This window comes from Delphinapterus leucas, chromosome 17, assembly GCF_059928025.1.
Source record: "Delphinapterus leucas isolate spDelLeu-1000000601 "Yukka" chromosome 17, BTC_Dleu_Yukka2, whole genome shotgun sequence".
NCBI classification, from domain to species: Eukaryota; Metazoa; Chordata; class Mammalia; order Artiodactyla; family Monodontidae; genus Delphinapterus; species Delphinapterus leucas.
In genome coordinates this window covers 49346703-49358852 of record NC_143145.1, presented here as the reverse complement: position 1 = coordinate 49358852, position 12150 = coordinate 49346703, and the positions used below count along the sequence as shown (strand labels likewise).

Sequence of the window (12150 nt, the reverse complement as noted above, 5' to 3'; positions counted from 1 at the left end):
GGCAGAGTCTTGTCTCTGAGAGAGTACAGGTTTCCTGTCTTATTCTGCTCTGAGTTACAGGAGAAGAATATGTGGAAGGCACTAGGTTGTTTGACATATAGAACAAAGTGGTGACTCACATAAATCTTTACCGTAGGATCACCATATAAATGTTTACATCTAAAAGGAATCAGGCAAAGGAGGAAATCATGCAAGAGTCTGGAGGGAGGCCTTCAGCTAAAAGTTTGTGAGATGACTGCTTTTGTTATTGGTTGTATTTGTCTTTTGTTTTTTTCTGCTCTGTTTCCTCCCTCTGCTCCAGCAGGCAGCTGAGGCATTTTATCAATTTCTTAGAAAATTTTCTGATGCTACCTGGTGTTACGTGCTTTGAGTGTTGGTTGAAATATATAGCCAGGCTATACTGCTTTCACAGGCTCTGAAAATTTAAGAATTTAAGAAGCTAATGAGTTTCTTAAGTTATGCGTAAGCCTTAGTTGCTGAAAATTATTCTGGGCCTTTAAACTGCTGATTTTTATATTCAGCCAAAAGCCAATTTAAAAATGAATTCCATACTACCTCCAATTTGCTTGATTGTAGAGTAATTTTATATCTAGTTAAGGTTTTGTTGGAATATGTATTTCTAGATTTTACGGTTTGGAAAGTGTGTGAATCCAGCCTCTCTACCAGGATGTGGCAGGGAGTTAGCAGTGTTTTGAACCATCAGGGAAAGGAAGTAGATATATTCAGCACCCTGCCCCATCTCAACACATTCACTTTCTCATCTTAGTAGTGGTAATCTTTCATTTGTTATTTTGGATTGAACGTTGTTTGTAGCATATGGCCCTAATGCCTTAGAGCCCTAAGTAGAAGGGACAGTAGTGCTAATAATTCTCTGTCGGAGACGTACCCCCTCTTCCCCCACTTCTTTGTTCTTGAAGGATTTGCTTTCTCTTTTATTATTTATTTATACTTTTTAAAAGAGCAGTTTGAGGTTCACAGCAAAATTGTGGGGAAGGTACAGGAATTTCCCTTATACTCACTGCCCCTGCACATGCATAGCCTCCCCTATTCTCAGCATCCCCCGACCAGAGTGGTTCATTTATTACACCTGTTTAACATACACTACCACATCATAATCAGAGTCCATAGTTTACATCTGTTTACATTACATAGTTTACATTGCAGTTCATTCTTGGTATTACACATCTCACACCAGTCAGAATGGCCATCATCAAAAAATCTAGAAACAATAAATGCTGGAGAGGGTGTGGAGAAAAGGGAACACTCTTGCACTGCTGGTGGGAATGTGAATTGGTACAGCCACTGTGGAGAACAGTATGGAGGTTCCTTAAAAAACTACAAATAGAACTACCATATGACCCAGCAATCCCACTCCTGGGCATACACCCTGAGAAAACCAAAATTCAAAAAGAGTCATGGACCAAAATGTTCATTGCACCTCTATTTGCAATAGCCAGGAGATGGAAACAACCTAAGTGTCCATCATCGGATGAATGGATAAAGAAGATGTGTCAAATATATACAGTGGAATATTACTCAGCCATAAAAAGAAATGAAATTGAGCTATTTGTAATGAGGTGGATGGACCTAGAGTCTGTCATACAGAGTGAAGTAAGTCAGAAAGAGAAAGACATATACTGTATGCTAACACATATATATGGAATTTAAGAAAAATCATGTCATGAAGAACCTAGGGGTAAGACAGGAATAAAGACACAGACCTACTAGAGAATGAACTTGAGGATGTGGGGAGGGGGAATGGTAAGCCATGACAAAGTGAGTGGCATGGACATATATACACTACCAAACGTAAAATAGATAGCTAGTGGGAAGCAACCACATAGCACAGGGAGATCAGCTCGGCGCTTTGTGACCACCTAGAGGTGTGGGATAGGGAGGGTGGGAGGGAGGGAGACGCAAGAGGGAAGAGATATGGGAACATATGTATATGTATAACTGATTCACTTTGGTATAAAGTAGAAACTAACACACCATTGTAAAGCAATTATACTGCAATAAAGATGTAAAAAAAAAAAAGAACACTTGAACAATTGTTTTTTTTGTTTTGGTTTTTGATATTTTAGTTTAAATTTTATTTCCTGCCCCCAAACATCCATTAAGCCCCCAGGAGAAGGAAAAGTGGATGTGACTAGAAAGAGAGAGAACTTTCTTCACAACAATGGCCATGGCAAGCTTAGGCACTTTTGGTGAAATTTCTCTGGGAAGTACAGGCAGAGGAATAAAATTCAAACTGACAGAGAGGTATTGCTTTTTTTTTTTCTTTTACATCTATATTGCAGTATAATTGCTTTACAATGGTGTGTTAGTTTCTCCTTTATAACCAAGTGAATCAGTTATACATATACATATGTTCCCATATCTCTTCCCTCTTGCGTCTCCCTCCCACCCTCCCTATCCCACCCCTCTAGGTGGTCACAAAGCACCGAGCTGATCTCCCTGTGCTATGCGGCTGCTTCCCACTAGCTATCTATTTTACGTTTGGTAGTGTATAATATGTCCATGCCTCTCTCTCGCTTTGTCACAGCTTACCCTTCCCCCTCCCCATATCCTCAAGTTCATTCTCTAGTAGGTCTGTGTCTTTATTCCTGTCTTATTCCCAGGTTCTTCATGACATTATTTTTTCTTAAATTCCATATATATGTGTTAGCATACGGTATTTGTCTTTCTCTTTCTGACTTACTTCACTCTGTATGACAGACTCTACGTCTATGCACCTCATTATAAATAGCTGAATTTCATTTCTTTTTATGGCTGAGTAATATTCCATTGTATATATGTGCCCCATATTCTTTATCCATTCATCCGATGATGGACACTTAGGTTGTTTCCATCTCCGTGCTATTGTAAATAGAGCTGCAGTGAACATTTTGGTACATGACTCTTTTTGAATTATGGTTTTTCCAGGGTACATGCCCACTACTGGGATTGCTGGGTCATATGGTAGTTCTATTTGTCGTTTTTTAAGGAACCTCCGTACTGTTCTCCATAGTGGCTGTACCAATTCACATTCCCACCAGCAGTGCAGGAGTGTTCCCTTTTCTCCACACCGTCTCCAGCATTTATTGTTTCTAGATTTTTTGATGATGGCCTTTCTGACTGGTGTGAGATGATATCTCATTGTAGTTTTGATTTGCATTACCCTAATGATTAATGATGTTGAGCATTGTTTCATGTGTTTGTTGGCAGTCTGTATATCTTCTCTGGAGAATTGTCTATTTAGGTCTTCTGCCCATTTTTGGATTTCGTTGTTTTTTTTTTGTTATTGAGCTGCATGAGCTTCTTATAAATTTTGGACATTAATCCCTTGTCACTGGCTTCATTTGCAAATATTTTCTCCCATTCTCAGGGTTGTCTTTTGGTCTTGTTTATGGTTTCCTTTGCTGTGCGAAAGCTTTGAAGTTTCATTAGGTCTCATTTGTTTATTTTTGTTTTTATTTCCATTTGTCTAGGAGGTGGGTTAAAAAGGATATTGCTGTGATTTATGTCATAGAGTGTCCTGCCTATGTTTTCCTCTAAGAGTTTGATAGTGTCTGGCCTTACATTTAGGTCTTTAATCCATTTTGAGCTTATTTTTGTGTATGCTGTTAGGGAGTGATCTAATCTCATACTTTGACATGTACCTGTCCAGTTTGCCCAGCACAATTTATTGAAGAGGCTGTCCTTTCTCCACTGTACATTCCTGCCTCCTTTATCAAAGATAAGGTGACCATATGTGTGTGGGTTTATCTCTGGGCTTTCTATCCTGCTCCATTGATCTATCTTTCTGTTTTTGTGCCAGTACCATACTGTCTTGATTACTGTAGCTTTGTAGTAGAGTATGAACTCAGGTAGCCTGATTCCTCCAGCTCCGTGTTTCGTTCTCAAGATAGCTTTGGCTATTTGGGGTCTTTTGTGTTTCCATACAAATTGTGAAATTTTTACTTCTAGCTCTGTGAAAAATGCCAGTGATAGTTTGATAGGGATTGCATTGAATCTGTAGATTGCTTTGGGTAGTAGAGTCATTTTCACAATGTTGATTCTTCCAATCCAAGAACATGGTATATCTCTCCATCTATTTGTATCATCTGTAATTTCTTACATCAGTGTCTTATAATTTTCTTCATATAGGTCTTTTGCCTCCTTAGGTAGGTTTATTCGTAGATATTTTGTTCTTTTTGTTGCAATGATAAATGGGAGTGTTTTCTTGATTTCACTTTCAGATTTTTCATCGTTAGTGTATAGGAATGCAAGAGATTTCTGTGCATTAATTTTGTTTCCTGCAACTCTACCGAATTCATTGATTAGTTCTAGTAGTTTTCTGGTAGCATCTTTAGGATTCTCTATGTATAGTATCATGTCATCTGCAAACAGTGACAGCTTTACTTCTTCTTTTCCGATTTGGATTCCCTTTATTTCCTTTTCTTCTCTGATTGCTGTGGCTAAAACTTCCAAAATTATGTTGAATAAGAGTGGTGGGAGTGGGCAACCTTGTCTTTTTCCTGATCTTAGTGGAAATTCTTTCAGTTTTTCACCATTGAGGATGGTGTTGGCTGTGGGTTTGTCATATATGGCCTTTATTATGTTGAGGAAAGTTCCCTCTATGCCTATTTTCTGCAGGGTTTTTATCATAAATGGGTGTTGAATTTTGTCGAAAGCTTTCTCTGCATCTATTGAGATGACCATATGGTTTTTCTCCTTCAGTCTGTTAATATGGTGTATCACATTGATTGATTTGCGTATATTGAAGAATCCTTGCATTCCTGGAATAAACCCCACTTGATCATGGTGTATGATCCTTTGAATGTGCTCTTGGATTCTGTTTGCTAGTATTTTGTTCAGGATTTTTGCATCTATGTTCATCAGTTATATTGGCCTGTAGTTTCCTTTCTTTGTGACATTCTTGTCTGGTTTTGGTATCAGGGTGATGGTGGCCTCGTAGAATGAGTTTGGGAGTGTTCCTCCCTCTGCTATATTTTGGAAGGGTTTGAGAAGGATAGCTGTTAGCTCTTCTCTAAACGTTTGATAGAATTCGCCTGTGAAGCCATCTGGTCCTGGGTTTTTGATTGTTGGAAGATTTTTAATCACAGTTTCAATTTCAGTGCTTGTGATTGTTCTGTTCATATTTTCCGTTTTTTCCTGATTCAGTCTTGGCACCTTGTGCATTTCTAAGAATTTGTCCACTTCTTCCATGTTGTCCATTTTATTGGCATAGAGTTGCTTGTAGTAATCTCTCATGATCTTTTGTATTTCTGCAGTGTCAGTTGTTACTTCTCCTTTTTCATTTCTGATTCTATTGATTTGACTCTTCTCCCTTTTTTTCTTGATGAATCTGGCTAATGGTTTATCAATTTTGTTTATCTGCTCAGAGAACCAGCTTTTAGTTTTATTGATCTTTGCTATCGTTTCCTTCATTTCTTTTTCATTTATTTCTGATCTGATCTTTATGATTTCTGTCCTTCTGCTAACTTTGGGCTTTTTTTCTTCTTCTTTCTCTAATTGCTTTAGATGCAAGTTTAGGTCGTTTATTCGAGATGTTTCCTGTTTCTTAAGGTAGGATTGTATTGCTATAAACTTCCCTCTTAGAAGCGCTTTTGCTGCATCCCATAAGTTTTGGGTCGTCGTGTCTCCATTGTCATTTGCTTCTAGGTATTTTTTGATTTCCTCTTTGACTTCTTCAGTGATCACTTCGTTATTCAGTAGTGTATTGTTTAGCCTCCACGTGATTGTAGTTTTTACAGATCTTTTCCTGTAATTGATGTCTAGTCTCATAGCGTTTTGGTCGGAAAAGGTACTTGATACAATTTCAATTTCCTTAAATTTACCAAGGCTTGATTTGTGACCCAAGATATGATCTATCCTGGAGAATGTTCCACGAGCACTTGAGAAAAATGTGTATTCTGTTGTTTTCGGATTGAATGTCCTATAAATATCAATTAAGTCCATCTTGTTTAACGTATCATTTAAAGCTTGTGTTTCCTTATTTATTTTCATTTTGGATGATCTGTCCATTGGTGAAAGTGGGGTGTTAAAGTCCCCTACTATGAATGTGTTACTGTCGATTTCTCCTTTTATGGCTATTAGTATTTGCCTCGTGTATTGAGGTGCTCCTATGTTGGGTGCATAAATATTTACAATTGTTATATCTTCTTCTTGGATCGATCCCTTGATCATTATGTAGTGTCCTTTGTCTCTTCTAATAGTCTTTATTTTAAAGTCTATTTTGACTGATATGAGAATTGCTACTCCAGCTTTCTTTTGGTTTCCATTTGCATGGAATATCTTTTTCCATCCCCTTACTTTTAGTCTGTATGTGTCTCTAGGTCTGAAGCGGGTCTCTTGTAGACAGCATCTATACGGGTCTTGTTTTTGTATCCATTCAGCCAATCTGTGTCTTTTGGTGGGAGCATTTAGTGTATTTACATTTAAGGTAATTTTCTATATGTATGTTCCTATTCCCATTTTCTTAATTGTTTTGGGTTCGTTATTGTAGGTCTTTTCCTTCTGTTGGGTTTCTTGCCTAGAGAAGTTCCTTTAGCCTTTGTTGTAAAGCTGGTTTGGTGGTGCTGAGCTCTCTCAGCTTTGGCTTGTCTCTAAAGCTTTTAATTGCTCCATCAAATCTGAATGAGATCCTTGCTGGGTAGAGTAATCTTGGTTATAGGTTCTTCTCCTTCATCACTTGAAATATGTCCTGCCAGTCCCTTCTGGCTTGCAGAGTTTCTGCTGAAAGATCAGCTTTTAACCTTATGGGGATTCCCTTGTGTGTTATTTGTTGTTTTTCCCTTGCTGCTTTTAATACGTTTTCTTTGAATTTAATTTTCGACAGTTTCATTAATATGTGTCTTGGCGTATTTCTCCTTGGATTTATCCTGTATGAGACTCTGTGCTTCCTGGAGTTGATTAACTATTTCCTTTCCCATATTAGGGAAGTTTTCAACTATCATCTCTTCAAATATTTTCTCAGTCCCTTTGTTTTTCTCTTCTTCTTCTGGAACCCCTATAATTTGAACGTTGGTGCGTCTAATGTTGTCCCAGATGCCTCTGAGACTGTCCTCAGTTCTTTTCATTCTTTTTTCTTTATTCTGCTCTGCAGTAGTTATTTCCACTATTTTATCTTCCAGGTCACTTATCCGTTCTTCTGCCTGTTATTCTGCTATTAATCCCATCTAGAGTATTTTTATTTTCATTTCTTGCATTGTTCATCATTGTTTGTTTCATCTTTAGTTCTTTTAGGTCCTTGTTAAATGTTTCTTGCATTTTGTCTATTCTATTTCCAAGATATTGGATCCTCTTTACTATCATTATTCTGAATTCTCTTTCAGGTAGACTGCCTATTTCCTCTTCATTGGTTAGGTCTGGTGTGTTTTTATCTTGCTCCTTCATCTGATGTGTGTTTTTCTGTCTTCTCATTTTGCTTCTCTTACTGTGTTTTGGGTCTCCTTTTTGCAGGCTGCACGTTCGTAGTTCCCTTTGTTTTTGGTGTCTGTCCCCAGTGGCTAAAGTTGTTTCAGTGGGTTGTGTAGGCTTCCAGGTGGAGGGCAGTAGTGCCTGTGTTCTGGCGGATGAGGCTGGATCTTGTCTTTCTGGTGGGCAGGTCCACGTCTGTTGGTGTGTTTTGGGGTGTCTGTGGACTTATTATGATTTTCGGCAGCCTCTCTGCTAATGGGTGGGGTTGTGTTCCTGTCTTGCTAGTTGTTTGCCATAGGGCGTCCAGCACTGTAGCTTGCTGGTCGTTGAGTGATTCTGCGTGCTGTGGTTGAGATGGAGATCTCTGGGAGATTTTCGCCATTTGATATTATGTGGAGCTGGGAGGTCTCTTGTGGACCAGTGTCCTGCAGTTGACTCTCCCACCTCAGAGGCACAGCACTGCCTCCTGGCTGCAGCACCAAGAGCCTTTCATCCGCACGTCCAGGTACGTGGGGACTTTCTTCCCTTTTGGGAGGTCTGAGGTCTTCTGCCAGAGTTCAGTAGGTGTTATGTAGGAGTTGTTCCTCGTGTAGATGTATTTCTGGTGTATCTCCGGGCGGCGGGCGCAGGTGCCCGTTTGCGGGCTTCTCTGGGCTCCCGGCTCCCGGCGGCGGGGAGCGGCGAAGGAACCAGGAGGGCTGGCGGGCGGTCTGGGAATGTGGCGGCCGCGCAAGAACGGCCCATGGCCCTCACTCACCGCTCCAGTGCAGCCGCGACACGGGCCCACGCCCACCACCCTCGGGTTCCGCCACAGCCGCTGGACACGCCGCGGACCCGCACGGCTAAGCGGAGCTGGGCTCAGGCGTCAGCCCTCCCGCTCCAACTAACTCCCCAGAAGTATTGCTTGGTGTGCATTTCCAGGCTCTGCCTTCTTTCTCATCTCTTGGTGGCAGGTTGAGGAAGAGGAGAAAAGGTTAAAGTTTTTCATAAACCGGCAGAATAAGCTTATAACATCCTCTCACTATCTCTGCATAGGTTCTAGTCTCTGCAGCACTACATAAGCTTTGCCCGAAGTAATGAACAGTTAAAAGTCAAGTGTAGTACTTCACCAAACGACTTAAAAATGCTTGCGCACTGTAAAGGATTACGTTGCAGAGAGCACACATGGACCCAGAGCAACTTTTGCCAAAAGAGAATATTGTGCTAAATGTACAGCCATAGCTCTTTTCCATATGAAGAAACAGTCAGAAGGATAAAAGAACTGGGTCAAAATCACACAAGTAAGTAGGACAGAATCTGGTCTGTCTGTCGTAAGGGTTGTGTTCTTTAACCAGCAGGCTAGCTTTTCTCAAATCTGATTCATGCATAGAATAACTAAACACCTCTGTTTGCCTTGAATATTCCCTGTTTATACGTAGGGCTGCTGCGGTTTCTCATATTGCCCACTTTGACTCCCAAAAGCAACCGAGAATACACAATAATTTGGTCATTCTATCCATGGACCACTGTGGTGGGACTGCCCAGGAAGCTTATTAAAAGTGCAGCTTCCTGAGCCCTACTCCACATCTAGATAAGTTTTCTTAGGGTTGGCTCAAGAATCCAGGTACAAGTCTTTTTAAGTGCTTTTGTGGAACCCCCCAGGTGAGTCTCTCGCTCCCGTAGTTAATAAACCATTTATTCTGCCTCCCCCAGATGCCCAGCCAGGTCCTATTAAGGTAGAAGTTCCCCCACCACATCAGAGGGATGCTCCCAGCCAAGTAATCTCTGGAGCCTTGGAGAATCTGAATGGTCTCATGCTGGCCCACCTGCCATGACAAAGCTCCTCCAGAGCATTCCCCTTCACATTTTACATTCTACCACTCCCAAAGGCAGTCTGCTCCAATGGGGCCTGACTTCGTGTGTCCTAACGTGCACCCGCTGATTCAAGCAGTTTAGGAATAGAAGGTGCTGTGGTTTTCAACCAGGGTGGCCCAACCTCTAAAATGGTAGTCGAAGCAGTCTCTACCTCCCGGGCACATCGCCTCTGCAACAGCCCCAGTGAACGAATGTCCCATCTTTGCTTTTTCGAGGTCGGCAACAGGGAGTCCCCTCCTAAAGAAGGTTGTCTCTCATTGCCACACTATCAAAGCCTGCCGCAAATGTTCCTTCCCGTAGGCTTGATCAGGCTAAGGGCAGAGTTGTCTCTTTCCTTCTCTGAGTCGGACCAAATCGTCTTAGAAACACCTCTTCACACTGTTGACCATGTTTTTCATGGGAGCTGCTGCTGAGTCTTTCTCTCATCCTTTCATGGTGGAGAGAAAGAGGATTCTAATGAGTTTTACTTCTAGGGGAGAGGGGAGTGTAATGATCATGTTGTCATTTTCTATTATGTCCTTGTGTCATGAATTTGTTTTCAATTTCATGTTAAAATGGGCCCACCATTTCCACTTTGTGAGGTCATTCAGCACCCTCCTTTTGCTCCTTTAACATCTCTCTCAGTATCACTTGGAAATATTTGAAATGGCATGAGCTTGTCCTCACGTTCCTATTAGCTGTAAATCTGGAGCCCCGACGTGAACCTAACCATTGAGCAGAACACCTCTCCACTACCTGTGTAACACTGGGTAGGCCCCTTAACCTCTTGGTTTTCTTAAGTCCTCAGTTGTAAAAATGTGAGGGTGCTATGGATTTATATTTGGGGCACGACAAGGTCGAGAGGAGTGTGTCTTTTCCTTTATTCTTCCAAACTGGAATGTCTTCCCTCTCTTCCGCATGGGTCCAAATCTCACTTGTCCTTCAGGCCGACTGCCAAGGAGCCTTCCCTGATTCCCCAGGCCACACAAATCTCTGCCTCTTAGGGTCAGTGCCATACAACCTAGCTGTCTCTTACGTTAATCTTGTCTCTCAAGCCAAACTCAGAATATGGGTCTCTCTTGCCCTCCCGTGGCCCCTGCGGCTGTGCCAGCCCACCGGCACGCCCCACGTGGGGTGTCTACTAGACTAGGGCATGGGTGGGGAGGCCCAGGGGTGAGGGGCGAGGCAGAGTACCTTTGCCTCTACCCTGTTCTCCTCCACAAAACTGCCCCTCCTCCTCAAGCCTGCCCCTCAAGTCAAAGGTTCCATATATGACGTCACTGGGTAGTGATGCCCTCACAGGCGTTCTCAGGGTTTCCATGGCAGCATAACTGTGCAAACGGGCTGCACTCAGAGAAACTTCGCTACCCGTTCTCCACCAGATACCGATCTTTTTGGCTGTCTGTGTGAGAATGTGTGACCGGGTAGTGTCTGTGTACTCTAACCTGTGCTCTGTTCCCTGGGTGGGCAGTGCAGCAGGTACACCCAGACAGGGCAACTCTACAGGCGGTGTGATATACACACAACCTCACCCGGCTGGCACATGTTCCTGTGGGGGTTGCCAACTACGTACAGCTGAGCACTTTCCCCCCAGATGTAAGTAATACCAGTGACCTGGGACGCCTTCAGGGACGCACAGTTCTCACTGCTGAGGACAAGTGAAAGCTCATCCCTGGACAAGTGTGCGGGACGGTTCTGAGCTTTATAAATATAGCCTTACCCTTTGGGCTACAGGATGCTTCCATTCAGACCCTTTCCTGATTGGCCTCTTAACAAAAGACAAGCGCATTTTTGTTGGCAAATTGCAAATGGAGCGGTTTGAGGAAGAGGGCCACTCTTGAACCGCACCTTCAAACCCAGGCACCACTGTGCTATCATGTAGACATCTATATCGGTCCCCTCAGACACATCCCTTACCGAGTTGCTGAGTACTAGGGGTGAGGGTGTTGCCATATTGATGGGAAGACCGTAAGAACGAAGGGGGGGGCGGTGATGAAGTGCTAATGAGACTGGAGGGCTGAGGAGATGGTGTCCCAGGAGGCTAGGTTGATGTGAGCCTAGACTTGGTACCCAGAACCCGGTTCTGAGTCTCCTGATCACTCTGCCTCAGTATTTGGCCTTGTTCTAATCGACATAAAAGTATTAGACAGCTAGAGTTCAGTGTGGTTGAAATAGGCAGTATAAATGGGGCCCAAGAGGGGTTGCCAAGGTGGGCAGGGTTCTTAACCAATTTATATTAGATTATTTTTTTCCAAAACTTGAAAGACATTTCCATGAAAGCCCCAGAAGTGACACACTGCAAGAAATGTTTTCTCTGCTGTGGAAGGGAGAGATGGAGAGGATCATGATTGCAATTACTTTCGGGTTCTACTGTTTTCCCTGGGAACGGTGAAGAGACTTCCTCATGTGCTGCAGCCCTAGGCTCTAGGGATTGCTTTTGCAGCCAGTGTCCCTTCTCTAGGGACTCATAGAGATGATGCGCCAAGGCTGTGTTTTGGACGTCAAGTAGATTAAAAGGTCTTCAGCCAGAAACTGGGAGAGACATGAGAGAGGGAAATTCTGGCAGGAGACTGTGCACAGCAGAAGTGACTGATCAGTTCTGATTTTCTTTGCAGCAGCAGTGGCTCCCGCTTCTCATCCTACACCTGGTCATTACCATGTCCTGTACCGCGGGTGTGGAGAAACGCAGTTGGGCTGGCATGGGGAGACATACTGCCTGGTTGGTGGCTACCGGCTCTACGGGGATGTTCCTTTGGCCACGCCAGCTAAGGTAGAAGCAGAGAAGCCAGTCCCCAGACGTGCTCCGAAGAGAAAGCACTCTCTGGAATGGTCGGACGAAGACCTGGGTTGCCCCAGACCCAAAATCCGGCGATTGGAGCTTTCAAGCAGCACAGGAATACAAGGTGCTTTGAT

At 42.8% G+C, this 12150-nt stretch overlaps 1 long non-coding RNA gene across 7 annotated transcripts in view; it reads left to right on the top strand.

Moving 5' to 3' along the window:
- The window catches only part of LOC149746981 (uncharacterized), a 27493-nt gene extending 15343 nt beyond the window's left edge, over window positions 1–12150 (top strand). For 6 of the 7 annotated variants that reach the window (XR_016388402.1, XR_016388401.1, XR_016388400.1 and 3 more), the window contains one exon: window positions 11853–12150. This is a non-coding gene — a long non-coding RNA (uncharacterized LOC149746981). The remainder of the gene's footprint in view (window positions 1–11852) is intronic. The other variant, XR_016388406.1, reaches the window with a different exon arrangement.